This window comes from Drosophila kikkawai, chromosome 2L (genome assembly GCF_030179895.1).
Source record: "Drosophila kikkawai strain 14028-0561.14 chromosome 2L, DkikHiC1v2, whole genome shotgun sequence".
NCBI lineage: Eukaryota > Metazoa > Arthropoda > Insecta > Diptera > Drosophilidae > Drosophila > Drosophila kikkawai.
The window spans coordinates 7,712,108-7,719,694 of record NC_091728.1 but is presented as its reverse complement, the minus strand read 5'-3'; the positions used below and the strand labels follow the sequence as shown (position 1 = coordinate 7,719,694).

Sequence of the window (7,587 nt, the reverse complement as noted above, 5' to 3'; positions counted from 1 at the left end):
TGATTTATAATCTGTGGTTTTTTTTATAGGGAAATTTGGAAGCAAAATGGCGACGTTCTACGATTCAGCAAAATGAGAGAACAAGCCCGAATTCTCTTCTTTATTTATATCAATATGTTTATGTGACTTAAATCGTTTAAAAAATACTTTCCATATATGTACATATAACAAACACCCCCATAAACTTACCACAGTTTAAGCGCATTTTAATCTTTTAATGAATTTAAACCGGCAACTGCCGTTTATTTCAATTATTTTGGTTTCAATAACAATTATGGTTACTCTTATCGTGTGATCCATTAAATTTAATGCCCCACCAGAATGTTCCCCAACGAAAAAAAAAAAATTCATATCCACGAATGGCCCCAAGTCAAATTTTGGAACATCGCATATTTGCACTCCTCCCCTCACGATGACCCACCCACCAGTCATGTCCATATCTCTGAGTGAGAAAAACAAAATGAAGATAAAATTGAATGAAATTTGAAATTCAAAGCACGTAAAATGTGCCACGCGTCGTCGTTGGCACGCAGATACGCGTATGTCTGTAATTTATATGGGCAAATATTTGCGTGCCCCAATCGTGCGATGGCCGGATGAGGGTGACTCGCAAACAGCTGCAGTTTGCCAGAAGCCAGGAACCCTTGACTCATTACAACTTCATTAAAATGTCGGATCCAGGTCCCAGTCCGTGTGGAAAATGTTGCACACTCGGCGAAAATTTCGTCCCTCTAGGGAGTACAGTCTCTCTTTATTTGATTCCCTCGCATTTACACGCAAGGACTTAATCGAATTGCAGGACCTTCGAATAACTGGGCCGTGTGTATTTGTGTGTGCAAGTAGGCGGCAGCTGCAGCTTAACGCAATCATTAAAATTTTATTGATGACCAGAAGCATTGGTATGACAAAGTTAATGGAAATCCAAACCGAAAGGCGGCGTGGAAAATATGCAAAGTGACAAAGCGAAAGCAAAATCCCCCACTAATTCTGATGGATAATTAATTTTGTTTGGTTGTACACTTGGAAAAATTGTGAGACTAAATAGATTAAGTATTAAGTTGTAACTCCAAAATATTAATTATGCAAGTTAAAGAGCAAAAGAACTTAATACAGAGCAACTTTCTTTCTTAAAATTTCTTCAAATAATTATAATAATTCAGAAAATCTTGTGAAGGGAGTAAATAATATGTTTTTTATATTTCCAAGATCCATTAAGTTCAATTTTCTTCCTGTATAGTCCATCTGCTGCTTGCCCCACTCACATTGGCATTAATGAATTTTCACAGCCCCGTAATTAGATTGTGCTAAGGCGAAAATGGCCAAGAAAACGAAGCTGACAACGGAGAGGGCAAAAAAGTTGGGCTAAAAATAAAAATTCACACACAAATAGATAGGTCTGGGTCGCTGGCATTATGCAAACGCTGCAAAAGCCAAGGCGATTACCAAGTGAAGGAGAGGAGGAGCCAGGGTCGGGACTCCCCCAGTGCCCGAGAGCTGCTTGGGAGTGCGTTAATGAGTGTCATTACCACGCTGGCCAGCAACAACTTTTGGCCTGACCTCAGCGGGGCTTCCATCTGTCCGCCCGCTCCTCCTCTCATTAGCCAGCTCAGCTTGTTCGCAAAGATATCTTTGTCAGAGTTTGGCCAAGAGCCATTAGGGACACGACCTGGCAGACAGATGCAAAGACCACATATGTGGCAAGGATGGGCTGTCATAAATCCGACTCTGGCTGGCCAGCATCAATCCATCCGTAGCCACTCGAGTCGCACTTCATCTATATATATATATATATATATATATATATATCACGGGGAGAATGCTAATGACTAATGGGTGACAATCAGGGCCAAGTTAAGGTCCTTTGGCCATAAGCTTATTGAGCCGTAACATAATATTTATAAGCTGCAAATGTTATGGCAAAATATGCAAGTCAAGTGTGTGGTAGAACGTTCCGAAAGCACTTCAAGTGGGCTTGGCCAGGATGAGGACTAGGACCTGCCCAGTAGCCAAGAAATCGGCTTAAATGCTGGTGGGCCAGTTGGGAGTGTCGTAAATATAAACAGGCTCATCACTTGAGCAGTTCCCACTTCCAGACACTCAATCTCCATCTCCATCGGAATCTCAGTTTCTGTTTGCGTTTGGTCTAAGCTTTTAGTTCTCCATAATTTGATATTCATGTGTGTCGTGTGTCATCGATGCGAATCCTGTTTATGCAGCGTTTAAATCTCAGCTTTACTCCCCTAATCGAGTTCTTATTTTTCTTATTTTTCTTGCAGGCGACGGACAAAGGCTAAGAGAAAACAAAAAGGTAAGTCCCGACCATCTGATGTCTATTGTGATCGAAAGGAATTTCTTTCTGGGGGGTCAACAAGCCAGCAGACCAAGGCAGACAAACCATTTGCATATTTAACCCGCCTGACGAATGTTTCAGTTTTTGGCCGAATCCGACAAAGGCGTACATAAATATGTATATAAACTGACATCACTTTTCAACGTCAATCTGCATTTGGCATATGGCTATGAGATCGGGGTTTATGTATGTTATTCTCCGAAGCTGTAAGTTTAAATTAAGCTCTATATGACCTTTGAATGGCTGAAAGAAAATCTCTTACATTTTATACAAACAAAAGTTTTACTTTAAAGCCACTAACTAGCTTTCAACTTAAGTCCTGCATTCAATAACCTTAACTTGAGCCCGTCGAGTCTCTATTTTTACACATAAAATTATTAATAGTTTGAGGTTCATGGGAGTTTTGTAATACAAACTTATAAATAGAAATGTATGCACAGAAAATCGATGGCAAATTGGTATGGAAACTCCTACACGCTTATGTCCTTATAATGTTGACAGTTATGTAGGCAAGCATATAAGCTCCTGACCGCATATCTTGTGTGCACTTTTGCTTCGTGTTTGCCATTGATAATTAAAAAAGAATTTCGTAAATTAACATTGCCACGCATGTGATTAATTGTTCCCCATTGTATCAATATTTACCAAGACCCCACCTGGGAGCAGTCAATTATGATTTATGGGCCTCGGCAGGTGATGAGATTTACCCACCGCCCAAAAGCGATTTCCGTTTCGGCAAACACACGCATCGGCAAATTGACTCGGAAATCATAATTAACAAAGACTTGTGTGACGGGTCAAACAAAAGTGCAACAATGACTGCCAATTCGTTATTTGCACAATCATTTCCCTTAAAGCCAAACAGGAGAAGGTTTTAATGGTTTTTGTTGTGGCAGTTGGCAGCCTTTTGGCACTATTATTGGCTGTCACAATTGACAGCTTTATCGGCACATATTTGTGTGTGAATTTCCTGGAAATTTCATTTTATTAATTACAATTACACAACCGGCAGAGAAAGTTAAAAATATCAATTCATTGTTGTTTGTTTTTAATTGGTATCGCTTACACCGATTGGATTTAATTAAAAATTATTATTGTATTTATTGGAAGGAATTGCTTAATGAAACTTATCTGAATATATAATTTACGGGGATTTACAGAAATTGTAAAATAATTTAAAAACTTGATTTTGCATTGTGTATTAAATAAATAATATTTTCATATATATTTTTTCTCTATTATAAACCTTATAAGAAATTAAATTAAGGCTTAATATATGCCAAAACTTAGCTCTTAAATATATACAAAAACCAAAGAGTATTTAAAATTAAAGTTGAGTATATAAAAACAAACTAAACCAAGTTTTAGTTAGCTTTCTTTAATTGCAAATATCACTCCCAAGGCTAATAGCTGAGGGCTATTATAAAGTAAGAGCTATGGGGAAGAGGCATCCATTTCTCCGGCACATTAAACTACAGATTGCGCCATCAGCTCGGTTTCTCCTCTCTGGCAAATGATTAAAGCTGAAGCATTAAATGAAATAATTATTTCTGCATTAAACTTCAGTGCCTGACGGTTTAACGACACAATTCTCTGTTTAAAGCTGGCATATAAAAATGCCTGGCAGGATGGAAGGCTAAAGCCACTTTGCTGGGCGTGGCCATAAAATGAAACCGACAGTCGTGGAAAAACAAGAAGCGAAGTCGACTTTTGGTTTTCCTTGGGTATCCGGGATTCCCCTTCTTCCTGCCTCTGGCTGGTGTTAATTTTGCGCGGCAACAGCGAATCGCAAAAGCTAAATAAGTTATGTCATTTTGGGGCGCATTTCATTTTACTCGGTTGCCATAGAAATTTAATAAAGGAGCGTGGAAAATTATTAGCATATTTAAGGGGCCAAGAGAGCCCTGTATAAACATGGCATGCCTCCGGCAGCTGGAGTGCCAGTGCCAAGGATCATGGCTCCGTTTCAAGTTCTCTAGCCGGATTGCAGCTCTTGTGAGAGCTGCCAAAGGAGCCAAGCAGCGAGCAGTTAATAAAATGAGGCGACCAAGAACTCCTAACTGTCCTAAATTATGCACATTGTGCCTCAGCTGGAAATCCAAGGCGACTAAGTGTGCCGTTGTGTATTTTCTTTCTCCTGACCCGTGAGAAAATCCCCTGCACTTTCCCGCCTGCATTAGCAATGGAAATGCGCACAAATTGAATTGATGAATGGGAAGTATCATCATTCACTCAGCACGGGGTGGCGCTAACTTCATTTAAATATCCAGTTTTAAACCTCTCAGGCTGAGAGTCCTGCTGCTTTATGGGATTGCGCTGACATTTTATCACAGAGTTGGAAAAACTGGCTTTTCATTTGGCAATGCACTTTCATCTTGTGGCTCGTTAAATTATTTTTAAAATTGAATTGGTTAGGCTGTTTTATTATTCTTATTGTTGGAATTTGAGTGACATTTAATATTCAAATTATTTAGATTTTTAAAGGAGAATTGTCTATATATTAGTGTGCTACGTTCTACTTCTTAAATTACTTGAATAATTCTAAAATTACTTAATATTAATGTCATATAACTTGAATTACTTAAAGAATTAACAAGGGTTTATATGTCAAAGCATATTTAAAACAAATTTTCTAATGGAATGAGTAATTTTCGAATTAATCTGTGAAATTCAATTTATTAAAGACCCTAGACCCTAGCTTAATAATTTCCCAATTATAAGTTTATTTAATTTATAAAGACCCTGATACACCAGATATCATAAGCATAAGTCCCATTGTTCAATTAGGCCCACAACAATGGCCATGGCCCGCCCTTAGCTTCGACAAATATATTTTAATTGCATAAATTGCAAACTGACTTGTACCCTAAGGCTTTCGCAAACAAACCTATTTGTCCGAAAGGGGTCAGTGGGAAATTACTGAGGAATATCGATGGGAAAATCTGTGGAAGTTCTGGCTGCCTGAGCGTATTTGCCAAATCCGAAATCCATTAGCCATGCCGATTGTTTATGGAGACCTTGGCCAACTCCATAAATAGAAACTATGCTCGTTTGTTGGGTCAACTATCAGGACTTGACTGTGGGAATATGGGAGCAGATAACGCACAACGGACAGCGGACAACAGATGTTAATGCCTCAGTAGGCAAAGTGCGTTTTGCTGTTGGCCTTTTGTGTGCTATTTGACCAGGTTTCTCCCGTCGCTTTCCTCCCTCTTGGCCTCTCTTTGGTAGCGCCTGTGGTCAGTGGTGGCGTATACGCAATGTGGCCGCAAAATTGTATGGCTTGCCTGGTTTTTATGGCACAGGACTAGCAAGAGGTGGAGATGATGTGCCGCCGCTAAGGGCATTATATCGAATTATGTTATAAATATGAAATATATTTGGGCATTCCCGGGCAATACGTGTGAGCATGTTCACGCTCCTCCGGTCCTGGGGTCCTCCCGGCTCGTGGCCGCATGAAAAGTGCTGTCAATGGCATTTGCCCGGGCTTTTATGGTATTTTATGTGATGTTCGTGGCACGGAAAAAGGGAATCCTTGTTGCATAATTAAGGCATTATCATATTGAGACCCCTCCCTACAGCCTGCTGTCCGGCTGACAGCCATTAAAGCGATGCGCGCGTCCATGAATATTGAAAAATTTTCCAGGACGAAATATTCAGGCATTGACTGGCACAAATTTTAATTATCTGTTAATAAGCAACGCAATTAACAACTGTGTAATTGTGCGCTTTCAACTGTTCCTTATTTAATATTTATTATAATTAAAGATAATACAAGTTTAGGGGAAATTCGTTATATTAAATATGAAAAGTTAAATATATAAATACAGATAAAATTAAATTTAAGGCTTCATCAGATTTATTTCCAGTTAATGTCTAATTACTTTTGATTTAACGAGAACTCAACGCACCAAACACTAAGCCCTTTCATCTACTAATGAGCATTATAGCTCCCCTAGTTTTAGTTTCAGCAAATTTTAATAATAGAAATTGCAGCATTTGCACTGCTAACCCCCATGAATCCTGTATGGCATTTAAGCCTTGTTATCCCCTTTACGAACGATAAATCCTCTTATGCATGTAAATTAGTTATCATGGAAATTTTCAAATAAAAGTCAACCCCGCCCTCGACTGGCTTCTGGTTCCTGGTTGCTGTTGGTTCCTGGAAATGCTCAGCAATTTGCGGTTTTGCAGTAAATGGAAAAACAGGAATAATAAAAGGCCATCAGCCGCAGGAGCGTGCACGCAAGGAATCTATAAAAGCAATTGGTTGTACAACATTATCGTTGCATAATTTCCGCTAATTTGTGCGTCCAATAACCCAAAAGGGCGACGAATGTGGGCCAAGCGGAGTGCAGTCAGCCCGTGTGTCCTTGGGTCACAGGGTTGTTGGGTGGGCGGAAAGTGGGAGGTGGTAGAAGGGATGACTTCCCTGGAACGGCGCCAGCTGTGCGGGTCATTTGCTGGCTAATGCTGACCTGACACCCCTTCGTCCTTCTCGGAGCGTCGCCCTTTACATAATGAGCGCACAATAAGTGACTCCATAAATGTTGTATTAATTTTGTTCCGCCATGGCTAGGATTTCGAAACGTGAACAGGAGAAGTTATGGGAATACATAACACATCCGGTTGGGGGACTTGTTACTTGTCGTTTGTCGCATTAATTAGCTCGCATAACAATAATGCCAACAATTACGGCGAATCAATATTTGGATTGCATTGTATTACATCGAAATCCCCCGAGTGAATTTTCAGGGCGCACTCGACCGGGCCTCGAGGTTGATATAAGTGGACACTCGAGAAACGAGACCGGAGAATCCAAGTCTCCAAGTTTTTCATGGCAGCCGCAGCAGCCTCGACAACATTTTATGCCTGACCATGCTTTAGTTTTATTGATTTATTTCGTTTGCCTCGCCTCAAATGCACATTACAAGTGCCTGTTGCGGTCCACCTTTTTTTTCGCTCTTCTATTTCGGGGAAACTATTTTGATGTACCTTCAAGCCAAGGAAAAAATGATGGAAAGAAAAAATAATCTGGGACAGGTTGAAGTGAATAACTTTTCTGGCTTGCTTTTGATGAAACTTTAGAAGCAGTTAAGGAGAAGAACATTTTCTCAAAGGAATAATTATAGGACAGGATGGTAAGTGTTACTTGGAAATACAACGATTTAGCAAGTAATTAAATAAATATAATTTAGTAATGTATTCACTTTGCTATGTCAGTGGTTTAAGACGGA

General features: G+C 39.6%; 1 protein-coding gene across 1 annotated transcript in view; it reads left to right on the top strand.

The window, feature by feature from the left end:
- Positions 1-2,276: 2,276 nt before the first annotated feature.
- The window catches only part of Pde1c (Phosphodiesterase 1c), a 109,354-nt gene continuing 104,043 nt past the window's right edge, over positions 2,277-7,587 (top strand). The window contains exon 1 of the mRNA XM_070289187.1: positions 2,277-2,308. The gene's annotated coding sequence lies outside the window, so the exon portion shown is untranslated. The remainder of the gene's footprint in view (positions 2,309-7,587) is intronic.